The following is a 17,715-nucleotide window of genomic DNA, read 5'->3' as shown; positions in this document are numbered from 1 at the left end:
AGTACTGTAGGCTACCGAAATGTAATTTTGAGGTACTTTTACCTTTAGAGTATTCTAGTTTTGAGCTCCTTTTATTCCAAAGTCAAAGTTTATTTCAAAGGAAAATGCATTTTCTTATTTGATATTTTTCTGACACCATATGATCAACTTAAAAACAGGATGCAATGTCTATTAATTATATCCACTAGTAAAAAGTAGTGAAAATTAGCTCAAGCTACAACATTAGATGTTGCCTACATGTTGAAATAATGAGCAATAAAAACCAAAAGTGAGATAAATGTTGTTTTGGCACATTTGTACTAGAACAACATGCTGTATAATCTGCGTCAACAAGTTATAGGCTAACTAAGCTGAAAGAGCTGCTGGGATCAATTTCTTTAAGTTTTGTCATGTTAACATCATATGTTCGGTTTTGGGATGTTATAATTGGATAGAATAGAAACATATTATCATAACATAATGAGCTATTTAAGTCATAATCATGACTGGTGTGTTTAGATGACTTGATAACTAAGATAATCTTGAGGTAACAGGCGTAGAAACACAATTTATTAGTTGTTAGAAAGATTGAGATAATTAATAATGATGCTATAAAATGTTATCATCTCGCTGCTTTTGTCTTCCATATATGAAACTTCTCTGAGAACATGAATATGTATACTGTAGGTAACGCTTTAAATCAAGGTCCTTATAATAAGCGTGAATTAATACGTAATGTATAGGATGTTTATTAACATAATTATGTGTTAAAAAGACCATATAAGAGTTAATAATAGCATCATAAACACATTTATTGTTAGATTATAAGACATTTATAAGCACTTACCTGTTAACAGTTTATATGCTGCTTAATAAAAGCCTTATAAGCTTCTTATAATTGTATATAATAGCATTAAAAACACATTTATTGAGTTTATGTCATTATTATGTCATTATTAAACCTTTACTAAGCTTTTTTGTTGCTTTATTAAGATTAAAACATACTTTATTATGCATTTATTAACAGTTAACTATGCTTTTTTGCAGCTCTAAAGCGAGAAGAATTACTCATTAAGGTTAATAAATCCTTTATTATACACTTATTAACAGTAAAGAAGAGCCTTATTATCTATTAACTAATGCTTATTACAAAGACCTTTAATATAAACTGTTACCACATCATATATTGAGGGAGATACCTTATTTAAACACCAGACATCGTTATTTTTGAGGCGACACAGTGAGACTTCAAAATGAAACATGTCAGAGTCCAGGCTACTCTCCATGTCACATTTGTTTCTTTCACCTAGTTAATTCAGATAATTTACAAGATTGATAAAACATCTGTAAAGTTTTTATGGCTCCTTATGTTTCTTCAAGATGAGAAAAATCTACCTCAGAGCTCAGAGTGCTTTACCTGACTTCAAACTGGAGACTCATCACTGGAAAAAACCCCTAATAACAGGTCAGATTCAGGTGCAGAGTTTATGTATCTTTAAGCATAAAAAGCAAAACTTTCCCTCATTCTTAGTCAGCTTAATCTGGACGTTTGCTATTATTAATCTGAACTACTTCTGATTCTGTTTGGTCTGATCATTTAGGATGTTAACGAGGCTCTCTGTGTAATTTCCACGTTTCTTCTTCAGTCCGACTGTTTCGTGATTCTCCATGCTGCTGCTGGCTGTGCTTTCCCGCTGACCTCCAGTCGTCGTTCAGTGCTGGTGTACAACAATTGATTTTTCCAATGAGAGAAACAATTCAGTACAGTCATCGAAAAGTTCAACTCGTTTTTAGGACTCGTCTGTTTCGAACACGTCTGTAGAAGCTGAGTTGTTTTTCAATTAAACACTTTTTTAACGGATGATAAATTGTTTAAGTGTGTTTACTGACTATGTTCTTTATGTGTGTGTTAAACTCACTTTGTCTTGTGCTTTGTGTTGTTTGCTTCCTTTAAAGTGGATGCCACCATCTAGTTTTCAACCAACTCAATACAATATCTAGAAATTAAATTTATTAACTATAATTATTTCATGATTTCATTATGAAACTCACAATTTCATCTGAATACCACACTTACACCAGGAAGTTATGCAACTCATTTTCACGTTATTGTGAACATGAAACAAAGAATAGTTTAAAATAGTTAAAACAAAACTAACAGAGTTTGAATCCGGGCTTGTCAAAAGATTCCTAAGAACTGACAAAAAAAAGCTGAAGATGCCAAAAGAATCAATTTATTTCACTTGAAATGAAACGTGCGTAAACATCCTGCAGAGTGAGACGTCATTCATCTCGTTTATCTTCCCTCAGAACGAGCCGTCTTGCCTTTTATCAAATGATTATTTTAATAATAAAAAAGGTAAAAAGTATTGTTGTTTCAGCTGTGTTTCTGCCTCTCATAATGCTCACAGTTCTCTAAATGTTCAGTCTCGTTTACGACTCACAAACGTGCAAATTAGTGACTTCACGTCAGCGAAGTGAATCGTTCGAAATGACCGAATCGTCCGTGAGTCTCACACTCAGTCGTCACTTCAATAAACTTAATGTAGCGGAAAGCAGAGTTACATCATTAGTAGGATGATGCAAAAGCTCTGTTTTGGAAACTATCAATTGTTCTGAACCCTTGTCACATTTAAATGATATCATATGATTATTATGTCATTATTTAAGTAATTTGTCTCCCTGTCGTGGAAAAGCTTTTAGTTGTTTTTTTTAACAAGAATCTTGTAACAGGAAAACACATTTGTCATAACTAGAAACAATTCATCACTTTAACGGTTATTTATTTAGAGTTATTTTTAATGTCCTCAATAAAATTTTGCATTTATTTCCTAATAAATTTTGTTCTCCAAACTTTTGGCAACGCAGCTTCACTGTTAGACTGTTCACTCTGACTGTAAACTTGACTTCTCTGCTCTCTGTTTCTAGTCTGTTGGTAAATATTTACATACGATTAACAAACAACCAGCTCTTCCTCCTCGCTGTGTTATATGTGTTCAGCCTCTGCGCTGGGCTCATTTCCTTCCCGTCCAGCTTGACTCACCACAGATCTGCTGCTGCTGCTGTTGTGTTTGGGTCAGACGGCTGCAGAGTTTTAAGGGTTATTGATGCAGGAGGAAGCCGAGGAAAACCACCCAGTCTGATTCCTGAAATGTGTGTGTGTGTGTTCCAGTGTGGGTCTGAAATAGTAGAGACATAAATCTGAGTGAGACCGAGAGTTAGAGTCGTTATTTTCACCTGCAAATGTGACAAAGTGTAATGTTGAAACCAACAACAGAGAGGGTGTAATTTTAACGACTGCGGATGTGTTCGTTTGTGTTTACTGTACATGCATCTAAAGATGACAAGTTCCAGGTGACTGTGTGTTCATGTTGTGTCAGAAATATTTTCATGTTGTCCCGATGACTGAATGCTTAAGATGAACACCATATAACGCAATGTCCCTGGTTTGATTCCAGCCGGGAGCCTCTGTTGCATTTCATACCGCTCTCTCCCACCTCATCTCTCAACTATTAACTGGGAAAAGGGGGAAAAAATATATTAAATTTCATTACTAGATTTGCCGAATTGGTAACGTCTCGTAAAATTCTTGGCTGTAACAACTCTTACTATTGAAGAGTTTGCCTCATGTAGATATAAAAGTTCTTCATTTGTAAAGAATGAGGAATATTTCTATAACTCTGATGACCCTGATGAAAGCCACAATCCGAAACACGTTGTTCTGACGATAAAGTTGTTCTATATACTACAATAAAGTTGTTCTGTATACTATATATTACTTCTCAGTGCACTTTGGAAGTAGGTGAAGCTGTGCCAGAAAGCCCTACTCTGCTTTCACATACTGGTTTTCAGAGTTACTATAAAATGCAACGTACTCTAGTAGCGTTAGATTTATGCATTCTTACATTGCTGTGTCAAGATATGCCACCGTCCTGTTTCCCATCATTGTTGCTCCAGATTAGCAGTAGTTTTATTACAATCACTCACTGGATTTGCACATATCAGCCACCCTGACCACTTGATTTGTCTGCACACAAGTCAAATCCATCACTATTTACTTATAACTCATTTAAAAAGTTTCTATTTTTACTGCAGTACAAAAAATGTTTGTCATATGTGTGTTCTTTTCCAATGTAAAGACATTTTTATTTATTTAACCTTTATTTATACAGGATAAGCTGAGCATACTTTACAGCATCACGAAATGTTCATGTTTTGTCACATTTTTCTACTGTGTCACTTTTTGGACATGAAATAAATCAATTGTTTTGCATCTTAAGAGCCTCTTCTACTTTTTTTTTTTGTCAGAGGCAATGATTTTATGAAATGGGACACTTGAGTGTTTCCTTCCATTAGCAGTGAGCAAAATCAAGCACAAGAATTAAAAATAATAAAGGCACTCATAATTAATTTGTACAGTGTGTCAGGAGTTCAGTTAATGAATCTTATTTGAAATGAATCGTAGTAAAATTATAACTACATACAAGTTACTGAGGGGAAAAAGCTTTCCTCTGAGAGAGAGAGAGGGAGAAATTACTTTTTTAACATGATCATCGAACAACCTTTTGATGCATTTTGTTGATGTGATGTAATGATGTATGAGGATACAGCCATGCTATCTTTTGCATCATACAATTTCCATTGCTCCAATGGTGTTCAGTCACAAGATGTTCAACAAGACAAATGTTTAATGACAGGACATCCCAACGCTTCTAATGAAAAAAGTAGAGCTCACATGTGCTTTGTCATGAAAGGTACACATAGGAAATATAGTTCATAACTGTAGTTCCAAAGGTCAGAATACATCGGAAAATACAAAATATCAGAGGATGAATCAATGCAGAGAGCAATCAGGAAATGAAAATAATGGAAATATATATCAGAAGTAATCAAATCGAAAGAAATATTGTACAGACATTGAGAAAAATGTTATAAAGTGCAGTACAACCGTCAAACACATGAGTAACCCCCATTTAAAGCTTCATGCTTATGCCAGAATCTTCACATTTCCAATCCACCCATCCACAAATAAACTTTACAGCTTATGAAACTGTAAATTTGACTTTACCAGGTGAGGAGAAGGTTAAATTGGTTATCTTCAGTATAATGAAGAACATAGAGTTAAAGAGCACTGGTCTTTAAAGCACACTGGTCAGTACTGCTCAGTACAGTTTGGCGTAAGGAGCAACTTGGCCTCTGGAGGCCACTTGTCAGGCTTTTAGACCCTCAGTCGGGTTTTATAAATGTACTGTCAGATGATCTGATGACTGCACCCTCAGGGCCACTCAGCGGCCCCCGCTGCGTCCCATAAGTCCAAGAGAAGACGTGATGCAAAATGGATTTTCATCCATCTTTCTGTCTCTCTGTTTGTGTGTTTTGCCTTTGCCACCCCCATCACCATAGAGATGTACTCGAGAGGATCTGAGGGGGCGCGAACTGCGTCAATGATCTCAGGACTTGCTGACCTAAAAAAGGGGAAAATGTGTATGTGCATTGTAGCTTCTCAGGGTTTTTGAAAAGTTTCCAATGTTCTTTAAAGTGGCCTTTGAGGGGATTCAAATAGAGTGCCTTGAAAATATCCTAATGAGACTTAAATGTGATTCAGTGGTCCTTGAAGAGGTCTTGAAGGGATCTTTGAAGGGGTTGAAGTGATCCTTCAAGGGGTTCTGCTGCTTACTGAAGACTTTCCAGGATGTTTCAGGCACCCTGGAAGTGGTACTTCCATAGATCCCTGCAGGGGTTAGCACCTGAAGCGGCTCCACTGGTCTTTGGAGGCATTCAAGGGGTCTTGAAAGAGCTCCATGGATCCTTGAAATAGTTCCAATGATACTTGAAGATGATTCAGTTGCCTTTGAAGGGATACCTTAAAGGGGTTTCAGGGGGCTTTTAATGAGCTCCAAGGAACTTTGAAGCAGTTCAAAATGATTGAAGGGGCTCCAGTGGTCTTTGGAGAGGTCCACTGATCTTTAATTAGTTCTTTAATTCTCATGGTCACTGAAGGACTTCCAGGAGACTATTAAGGGGCACCACCATTGAATAAGTTCTATGGATTCTCACTGAAGGGGTTTAATTGGATCTTTCATGTGTTCAAGGCATTTTGAAAAAGTTACAAAGACCCTTGAAGGTGTTCCAGTAAACCCCAAGTGGTTTCCTTGAAGATGTCCTACTGGCTCTTGAATGGTCTTGACTCTTGAAGGAGTTTGTTGATCCTTGAATGAGGTCCAGTGACACTCAAAGGGCTCAATGGGTCATTTCAGTGACCATGAAGGGGTGTTACTGGTGACTGAAGAGGTCTTGAAGGGGTTTTATGGATAATTTAAGTGTTGTCAGTGGTCCTTGAAGGAGTTCACATGACCATATAAGGGGTTCTAGGGTTCACTGAAGATGTTCTACTGGCTCTTGAAGGGCTTTGACTGAAATTTGATGGGTTCAAGAGGTCCTGGTGGAGTTTCATGAATCATTTAAGTGTTTTCAGTCATCCTTGAAGGATTTCAGTTGACCATTCAAGGAGTTGCAGGGTTCCTTGAAGATCTACTGTCTCTTGAAGGGCTTCCACTGGTAATAAAAGGATTTCAAGGGGTCTTGGAGGAGTTTCATGGGTAATTTAAATGTTTTTACAGAGGTCCTTGAAGGGGTTCTAGCACTCCATGAAGGAGTTAAGTTGACCATTTAAGGAGTTCCAGGGGTCCTTGAAGATCTTCTACTGACTCTTGAAGGGCTATGACTGGCTTTTGAATGACTTCAAGGGGGTCTTGAAGGAGTCCCATGGATCACTGAAGTGTTTCCAGGGATCCCCTGCAACATAACATTCACATTTACATTTTGTCATTTGGAAGACACTTTTATCCAAAGCGACTTACGAATGAGGCAAGACAATCAAGCCTTAGAGGACAGTGACTCCGAAAGAACTGTGGTACAAACTGACAGGGTACAATGCAATGAGAGAGAGCGCTAGACAGAAGGGATTTTTAAAATATTTTGTATTTTTAATGTAAGAAATAATAGGAAGTAGACACGTGCATAAGAAATACCCTAAGCTACAAGAGCAAAGTGCTAAAAAGGTGTTCACCAAATGTGCTGAGGTGCTCATGGAAGAGCTGAATTAGGCTCTTAAGGAACAATTTAATGAGCGCAGACCTTTCCAAGAGTGCATGTGGTCTAATGTTCTGAAAAAACATGATTTAGATCTGTTATATAATAATAAATGCACTGGGGAAACGAGTATGATGTGATTCTTCTCCTCACACACTGGATGTTTAATTTCCTGTCACATGATACTGTACTGTGGTGTAAAAGTAAAGAACATTTATTGGAGAAAGTCTGGCTGCAAGAATCAAAAAACATTCCAGTTTGTTTAACTAAATTAAGAGCATTTGTGAAGAACAATCAGTTTTTTATGCAGGTCTCACAGGGAGCTGAGTAATAGAACAAAAAGAAAATGACTTTTCGCCTTGTTCGCCAGTTTCCCATGTTATCATTTGTGGTTATTTAACAGCATTTGCAATACATTTTATGTCCTTGTATTTTTAAACCAAATTCTTGTGAAACAGTGTCTCAAAATGTGTAAACGTCTGTCTTGTGTTATCCACAGTGATGGATTGAAATTGATATTGAGTTCATTGTTGACCTTGGAAACAGTATTTGACAGAATAATCATACAGTGTCAAGGTCAATGTAGTAGCTGTTCTGAAGCATTCAATCTTTCTTAGCAGAAGGATATTCAATGTTGGCTTTAAATCTGATATTTCCAAAACGTTTATTGTGAGTCATGCAAGTAAAATGCATCAGAATTAACATTACACAGATATAAGATGTAAAAAATGAGCAAAAGCTCCAGTCCCGGTGGATATGTCCTCTGCCTGCCTCTCCCCGGCTCCAGTCTCAGTTGGACAGCTCATCATTCCTGTTTATGATGTGAAGACTGCTGGATCCCAGTCAAACACTCTGCTCTGCTTTTCCTGGAAACCCATAGAGCGTATGCGTGTGAAATATCAATCAAATTCCACTCATGTTGAGTCAGTCAGCAATATTGATTTGATTTATGCACATGCGTGAGTTGGAGTGCGAGAGCTTAAAAAGACAAAAGAGAGGGCAAGCAACAAAATGAGAGTTGGCGTATGATAATGTGCAGCTGTCAGGCCTGTACTGAGTGTGCTTGTGTATACGTCTGAGTGTGTTTGTATATATGTGTGTGTTTGTCTCTCAGATTACTCAGGCCTCCTCCCATCCGTCCAAACTGTCCAGTGAATTTCTCATGTCAGAGTCACTTGGCAACATTTATTTTCCCGCTGCATCATGTTTGTAGATTCAGATATTGGCTGCGAGTGAGTAATCACAACATCAGATCTTTGATCCTCCTGTTGGCCAAAATTAAGGCAAACAATGATGAATCTGATGTTTCCAGATTGGACAATAAAATCAAGATAAGATCTACAATCTGAAACCGATTAACAAAAGAAACTGTTTATCTAAAATGTTGGTTATCAGTAGCAAAAACGCTGGTTCTGTTCTGTCAGGTTGTTGCATGTTTTTAACTGATTAAACCGCTGAAAATTAAGAATAACAATTAAGAACAACAAATGAGGAATGTTATTGTTTTTAAATAGTGAAAGTTTTAATCTTCCTCATGTCTTTTCCTGTTTTGTGATGTTAGATGGGATTTTGGTTAATTAATGACCTCATCATAATAGAGGCCGTGCCTTTCGGATTGTTTCTTTCAAAACAATGAACTTTGGCCAAGAGGCAGCAACTGCTGTTTATTGAATTTTCTCCTGATATCCACAATATCAGACAAAAATGACCCAATCTGACAGATGTGGAGCATCTGGGAACAAAATTGAGGATTGAGCATGAAGTTTTGTTCTTTCATTCCATGGAGGGATCCCAAGAGGAAGATATGCTGTCTACATTATTTCACCTTTGCTTTGGACAACATAGTCATTGACATTCCTGATCCAATCCCTCTTGCCTAATGTTGTGAAAGCTGTTGGTGTGTTTATCATATGATGTGTCTTGGCAAAGTCAAAGTATAGTTATAGTCACAGCTACAAACAAACATGATACGCTGTCAAATGTGTGCTAACCCCTTTTTCTTCACTTTACCTTTGGGTTCATTCGGCTTTGTGTCCAGTTGTTGTTGGATCTGATCGGATTCAGGTCAGTGTTGTACACATTTTCCAGGTTTTCCAGGTGTCCTTCTTTGGGGGAAGTTTTCAGGCTTCTCTCTTGAGCAGCCCTGCAACAAACAGCAGCTACCACGTCTTGATGCTGAAGTACCTTGAAGTGCTACTGATGACCGCTAGATGCTCCAACTGACTCCCACTCAAAAAGCATCAACTTCTCTCTAGAAATACTGAGTCAATCATTGTTTTCAACGAGTCATTCTGGTCTCAATCTCTAAATTCAGGCCCTCTAATATGAGTGCTGGTGGTCATTTTGGAAATAATTGCTCTGTTAATAAGATTTGAAGACCTATGGTGGCTTTGATGTCTGCTGTGTGGGCGTTTGACAGCCGTGATTTGTCAGTTGGTTAACCTGCTGCTTTCCCTGGCTCCGGGACTCTGACACTGAGTCAGACTAATGACCACACAGTATGTAATTTCTGCTGCTAGGGATCTCTCAATCAAAACAATAACAAAAGACAGATTTTTTTGATGTTGTGAACTAGTGTGGGATCATGGGAGTTGTTGTCTTTGTTGTTAAATAACCACAATTGTCCATGAAAATCAATCTGGCGTGACTGAGACAGAAGAAGAAAAGAAGAGAGGCGAAATCATGTTCACGGATGAGATAATTTATTAAAGTTATATTCACATTATGTCATTTCACTTGAACAATGAAATAGCCACAAGCAACATTAGCTAATGTTTGCTTCACGGGGACAGCTTCGCAATGAAGCAATGAATAATTATGCTCAATCATGAGTAAGCAATACAAACAATAGTAAACAATGGATTGGCTAGTTAGCTAGCTCGTCAGGTTCCTTCCCCACTTTCTGATGTATCATCTGGTCTCTCCTGTGTTTCCTTAAAGTTATAGCCAGTAAAGGTGGTAAAGGGGATATGACGCCATTGACAGGCGACCAAATGAAATGGACCATTACTTTGATTAAAATTACAGATTTCTCTGGGTTGATGGAAACATTTCGCATAATGTAAGTACACAACTCAACAAAATATAGAAAAAAGGTCTAGTCATTTTAATGCAGAAAACTTACATATTATGTCTTTAATGCAATATTTCAAAAAGTTTAATGTTACTTGATTTCAATAGGCCTACCTGCTGTGTTAGCATAATTTAGCGGGCCGTGTTTTCAGAACGTGAAAGGCAACACTCCACACTCCTTATTTGGAAGGTCCTGGCTCCAAACGGAAAAGATGTCGCCAACCATAAGCTGCAACTCTGGGATTCAAACCAGCTCCAATGTAAACCAACGGGTGACATCACACCTTGCTACATCCAGCTTTATATAAAGTCTATGGTCTGCATCCTTCAGACAGAGTAAACTCTCGCTGAGAAGATCTGTTACTGCAGATAAAAGCAAATAGAGCCCTTGTTTTGTTCTTATGTTATTCTTCCTGGCAGCATCACGGCCGTTTTAAAATCCTCAGCTGGCAGCACTGGTTGGTTTCTGTCTCTCTCTCTCTAAAGGAACACTTGGTCCTCTCCTCTGAAGTTTATTATCAGGAGCCCATTTAAAATATGAACTCAGAGCCAGCTCCTTCTTTACTCCCATTTGTCTTGCTAGATACTGAGTGGTGGTGGCTTCATCAGATTGATGAAAGGCGTTTGAGTCCAGTACTGATAAAGCCTACTGTTGAATGTAAATCACAGGGTGGAGATGGCAGGTTATGTAACAGGAGAAAAAGCAGCTTTCTTGTGTTTCAGCAGTGTGTTTGGTTAAAACTGAGTTCAGGACGATCTGACTGGAAGACTCATATGAGATAGAACCTGTAAGGAAAGACAGGTGCTGCCAAGACAAGGTGTTTTAGTTTAGCGTCACTCGTAGATAAATGAACATTTTATTTGTCTTGACTGAAACAGAATTCTTTAGTTTGAGCTGCATCACAATTCTTAGCCTGTCTTCCTGTTTGTCTTTGTTTGTTTGTCTGGCTATGTTTGTTTCTTTCTTTGTTGTACTTGGGTCTCTCTCGTACAAGAGATCTTGATCTCAATGAAAACAAATAAATAAAGGAGTTGTACCCCCAGAGCAGGAACTTTTTTGGGAGCTAAGAGCTACTGCCAAGAGACTAAATGTATCCTCTGGTTCTGCAGGTGAAGTTCAGAAAAAATGATTCCTGGAAAAGTTTGATGGGATAATGAGATATAACATGTTAATTAGTGAGCTCCAGAGTTGCTTGTAGTTCTTTTGGACTGAGCCAGGTAAGCTGTTTCCCCCTGTTTCCAGTCTTTGTGCTAAGATAACTTAGCCGGCTGCTGATGGTAGCTTCATATATTAACGTACATACATAAGGGTAGTAATGATCCTCTCATCTATCTCTCGATAAGAGAGCTGGTTTCCCTGTCGAACCAGTCCATTAAAGTGGACATATTCTGCGCATTTCCAGGTCTATATTTATATTCTGGGGTTCTACTGGAATATCTTTGTATGATTTCCAGTTAAAAACTCCTTCTTTATCTTCTATTGGTCCTCAGCCCCTCAGTTCAGCTTGTGTCTGAGACAGGCCGTTTTAGGTCCTGACTCTTTAAGGACAGTTTATAGGCATGCAGGAACGACATGATGACATCACAAGGAGGAAGTAGAGGTAAGTTTGCAAACAAAGCATTCAGAGCAGGTTGAAGGCCTCATTTTTGTTTTTCAGTTAGCATTTTTACATATGTTCACCTCAAGTTTCAGAACTTTGACTATGTTTAACATCCAACATCGTGACAGTATAAAAATAACAGAAAGTCGCAAAAAGCATGATATGTCCCCTTTAACAATGACTGATAACAGCTGGTGAGAAGTCTGGCTGCGAGTTCACACGCACTAAATGCAGCGACTGCAGTTTAAGTGTTTTGACTGAATGATTGACATAAAAAAAAGTACACAGCTGGCTTCATTTTATTCTGCTAAAGACATGCTGTTCTTGTTCCTTTATTAAAAGCTTGAACTATAGTTTGCTCCATATCGGCTCATGTTATGTTCATGTAGTCCTTTATTTTTGTAACATCTGAACATCTTGTTAAATTGTTAAATTAGAAAATGTTCAAAAATGACTGATGTATATGTACCAAGAATAAAAGAAAAGCTTATTTATAGCTTGTCCTGCTGGCTGATGAAAGATCACAACAGATAACGTGCGTCCTGTGTAAGTGTTCACAGTCAGCTAAATGCTAAACAGGCTCATGTAAATTTTCTTTGACATAAACTGACAAGCTCACATCCAAAAACTTTATCTTTTAGGGGGGGGGGGTAAACTTTCTGAGCCTTTATTAAAAAGGAGAAACAGGTGAAAAACCATCTGATTGTTCCAAAAGAGCCATTAACGGTGCTGCTCTGCAGTTTTGAGAAGCCGACCTGAAGTGAACCTCGGTCACATTAACCTTTGAACAGATTTGGTCTTAAAAGCATCTATACGTCATTTGAGAAAGTCACATCCTCTCTTACAAAACAGCATTAAATCGTCACAGAGCATGAAAAAGTTAGTCTTCAGCTAAATTTAGAGCTTTCGTCTGCAGCTGTTGGCTTATAAAATGGGAGATAAACATTTCCTTTCTCAGGATTTGTTGATATGGCTCTCACAGTGGAAACAGAAGGGTGATTCGTAGAAGTCAGTCAGATGATGTGATGTCGGTGTTGCCTTTCCACCGTGTTTTTTACATTCACTCGACTTATTTTGAACTGCAGATATTGTGTATTTCAGCAGCAAAAAACGAAAGGTGGAAAGATGGAGTTTTATTTTACAGGTACCCTAATTTTACAGTATTTCCATATAATTTGAAGGCATGTAACGGCCAATTTTCAGGATATTTGCAAAACTTTTTGGTGCAATTAGGTACAAATTTGTTTTTGGATTTATATGTCGTTCATAATTTCTCAAATTTCTTCCAGAAATTCTTGATTTCCATGAAAAGGTTATGTGATTAGGCAGTAAAGGAGAAATATGCTCATTAAAACTAATATGCTGATATTTAGTTTGACACACAAACTTAACTACACACTAAAAACTGAGTATTTCCTGTCAGTTGAGGAATATTGTCAAAAGTCTAATTTATTAAGATTTTTTTGCAAAAAAAAATATAATGAGTCAGCACTTATCAAATAAACCAACATAAAACTTTTTTTTTCCTTTCTGCAAAATGTCCCTAAAATTGACCATCACTTACTGGCAAATTACACAGAAACTTTCTGGGAAATTGGTATAAAATGAAAGGATCTGTTAAATAAAGTGTTATTGTTAATTTTCCAAATCCCACAACAAATTATGTCTGCAAACACACACAGACCCAACAAACAGATTACATGTTTGCTAGACATAAAAGTGAATATTGTGTTTTCCCAGGAACAATAAATATCAGGAGAATTACCTTAAATGTAAAACAGATTTATTTCAGTTTGATTGTTCAGCGCAATATGGCAGCTTTAAAGAGGAGCCAGCAGTCTTTGATCCCGAGGAACTGACGTTTACTGCTGATGTCACATGTTCTGATATCAAACTCTGATGTAGCTGCTGGAAACATCTGGATGTGACGTCACTTTATCTACATTTTTGGTCAGTTACCATCACAAATAAATCGCAGAGGGTCACTTAGGGGATTTCTCTTCAAGGCCTCAGCAGTCAACGTAAACCGAACCTGATTTGGAAACATTTTTGTAACAGCTGGCGTAGAACAGATGTTACGTAAGGAGGTGAAGGCAGTGTTTAGACGTATGCATCCTGGTTACACACACACACATGCAGAGAAATTACTGTAACAATGACGTCTTAATTCAGTTTTAGCTTTACATACAGTAAGTAACTTCCATATCTAGCATGCAGGCATACTTACACACATGCACAAACATAAATAACATTTAAATCGATTGTTTTATTTGACACTCTTTCTCTCACTTATATTTTTTTCGTTCTTCTTTGGGTCCCTTTTATGTTCACACGTTACTCTTTAAATGGCTTTATCGAACAGTGTACATTGTAGATACATTACTTATTTACAACGTATAATGTCAATCAGTAGGTTGTGATATGTAGCACAACAAGCAAGTAAGTAACCAAGTAAACAGACGTGCATTCTTGCACATGCTCAGTAGCGTCGGCCTTACACAGAACTACTCTCCGGAGACTGTAAACGTGATCGCTGTTATTAGTCTTTGGATCCGTTTCCAAACAAACTAACGCGACCAAAACTTTCCCATTTTGCTCCTCACCAGGGGCCTCATCTATAAATCGTGTGACAGTTTTGTGCTTTAACTTTAACTGCTCGTTTCTGAATCTAATTGATCAATTTCTTCTTGTGCTACACACAGTGGTACACAGGTATAACTGCAGGCAAATTCCTAAATTACAGACACACAAATCAACTCTACTGTCAATCATGTGATCATGAACAGCTTTTAAACTATAATTCCTGATGATGTACATTTGTATTATTTAGAAAACAAGGTAGTCAAGCCAAGAATATATAAAAGCAAGTAGAATTTTTTGAAGATCAACAACAGATGAAAATGACCTGATTTTAGAGATGATCTTCAAGTGGAGGAAAAACAACTTGACCTGGTTATCAGAACAGAGGAGGTCGACGAACTCAGTGAATGAACTCAGACCACCACATTCATGTGATTTACACCCTAAACGTTCAGGCTTTGAGGTCACTTATTGGGAAATGGATAAAAAAAATGCAACATGTTTGACAGTTTAAGCTCACAGGGAGCAATTCAGCAGTGATTCTGTGCATTGTGATTCATCGTTAAACCACTGAAGAAAAATTAATTAATGAAGGAAACTGCAAAAATCCTCCTACTAAACTAAACACAATGTAGAAACTGTACACAATCTGGTGTGCAACAGCTCAGATAAATGTCTTAATCACACCCGGCCTGGATAATGTTCATCTTGCACAACTCCTCAAGGTGTGGGATGTGACTGCTGCGGGACTTCCCATCCGCAGCCGTCGTCCAGAAATCACAATGACCTACAACCGCCTCAGAAGAGTTTATTTGGAGAGCCTACACCCGATGAGACAACGGCCTGAAGAATGAGGGGCTTCCAACAACTGTAAATCAGGACAAAACTGTCTGAAATGAGGGAAATATGTGAGGGAGAGAACATTTGGAAACAGGAACACCTAGTGGACATTCACAGATCTCCTCCTCACTGAAGGATATGGATCCACTAGATGGCAGCATTCTCACCTATTTATTAAGTAGTGTTTAGGAACATAGAAATGAATAGTGATCCTTGTTTTTTGAACAACAAATAATGATGGAATTGGTGTCTTTTTCTTTTCTTCACTAGGTTTGATCAAGTTTGCATTTCCTCTGCTGCCAAAAGGAAGCTGGACATTTCTATGGCAGAGGGAAAGTGCCAAAATTAAGACTACAGTTTATCTATCGCATATTTATTCATCAATTGCAGCTGCTTGTAATGTGTTACAACTGTCTCAGATGTCAGGTATGTCATGTGCAGTCCTGTATTTGTATTTATATGCTTTTTTACAGTACTGTGCAAAGGTTTTAGGCACTAAAGTAATAAATAATGCCGTGAATAGTTTTTATTTATCCGTTAACTTGATACAAACTTGATTCAACAGAGGAAACATAAATGATATTTGCAGCTTCGCCTTTAAAACAGCAGCAGTTCCCTTCAGTACACCTGCACAGCTGCTTATGTCTCTTCATGTTATCTCTCTTCCCTCTTGTGTTTCTCTCTTCCCTCTCTTTCCTCCTTCTTTCTCTCTCTCAACCCAACCGGTCCAGGCAGATGGCCGCCCACCTACAGTCCGGTTCCGCTCGAGGTTTCTTCCCGTTAAAGGGGAGTTTTTCCTCACCGCTGTCGCCAAGTGCTTGCTCATGCGGGGGAAATGTTGGGTCTCTGTAAAATAAAGGTCTTGACCTGCTTTATGTGAAAAATGCCCTGAGATAACTTCTGTTATCCTATAAATGAAATTGAATTGAACTGAATGTAACCCCAGACTGACTCCATGATGGTGAGATCAGGGTTCTGTGTGGGGCCAAACCATCTGTTGCAGGACTCCTTGTACTTCTTGTTGTTGAAGATAGTTCTTTATGACTCTGGCTGGATGTTTTGGGCTCGTTATCATGCTGCGGAATAAAGTTTGGGACTGATCAAACGCTTCCCTGATGGTATTGCATAATGGATAAGTATCTAAACATCTAGAGTGCCTAAAACTTTTGCACAATACTACATTTTTTCCTACCAAATCATCGCTACGATAGAGCACCAAATGTGCAATAATCTGCTGCAACAAATGCACAATTTACTCCTGTTTGTGAGATGTTTTCTAAAACCTACGAGTCAGCTCTTGTAGAAAATTACTGAGACTTTTTTGAAAATAATAAACTAGATCTTCAATACATCTCCAGTAGGATCCAGTGGGCTTGAGACTTGAGTAACAGTATTAACACATCATTGGTTTTGGTCTTTTTAAGAGATTTGTTGACAATAACAAACATTATTTCTGCAGAAAAAGACACAGAATCCAGTTACAATTATGTTCAAATTTCTTTTAATAAATAGAGCACATGGTCTTAGATCAAGTACACACTAAAAAGGGTCAAAACAGCTCATCATTTTTTTTTTTTATCAACTCTTTAGAAAGAACAATGCAGGCACTTTACCCAGCTTATGTTCAACAGGGAACAATACAGGGGTTTGGGGGGGACGGAGGGGGTGGGGTGGGGGGGTGGGGGTTGTGTGCATGCAGCCATGTACACGTGTTTATAAAAGTCAGTAAACAACATATATATGTAGACTTTTTTTTTCTCTCTCTCTCAAAAGCATCTCATCACTGTGAGTAATAAAATCAAACTAAAAAGCACATCAGAACAGAAAAAAATAAGAAAACACCCTCAACCAACCGGTCTCTCCAACACAAAACAAAAACCGGGAAAAAGTGGCTGCTAAACTCTGCAGCTCCCAAAAGTCCAAAAAGCAACATTTACACATCAACAAATCCAACAACATGAGTTAGGTTTCATATCTCACCATTCATATCTTTTAATTAAAAACATTAAAAACAAATACATCAACATCCGACGGAGTTTGAAAGGAACAGTAACGTGAACGTTCAGCGTGAGAGAGACATCAGCTCCTCGACACTTCAGTCCGCAGCAGCGACTCCTTTTTTTATTTCTGCTGCTTTAACTCGTTTTTTTTTGTTTTTGTTTGTTTGTTTGTTTGTATTATAACCGGAAACATGTAAAAACCTTAAAATGTTTGACTTTAAGCACTTCAAGCACAGATTCTCTGGAGGTTTGCACAGTGACGAGAGCACATCATGTCACATCATTTATCAAAGTCATACGGACCCGTATTGCTTCTTTAGACAATTACATTTTGAATTGATGTTGGTTCTTCTAAAAAAAAATCTATTTTCATGTTTTTGTACCTGTTCTCTGATAAATAAATGTAATAAAATAACTCACAGATTGCTGCTGGAGATAATTTTTGTACAAAGATATTAAGATTTTGTGTAAATCTGTCCAATCAGAGCGGCTGCTGTCGTCATTCTATCGACAACACAGCGGGAGGTTTTCAGTCCTGAATTCATATCAAA

The sequence above is a fragment of the Thunnus albacares genome, chromosome 20 (assembly GCF_914725855.1).
Source record: "Thunnus albacares chromosome 20, fThuAlb1.1, whole genome shotgun sequence".
In the NCBI taxonomy this organism is placed as follows: domain Eukaryota; kingdom Metazoa; phylum Chordata; class Actinopteri; order Scombriformes; family Scombridae; genus Thunnus; species Thunnus albacares.
This window is presented reverse-complemented; position numbering follows the sequence as displayed.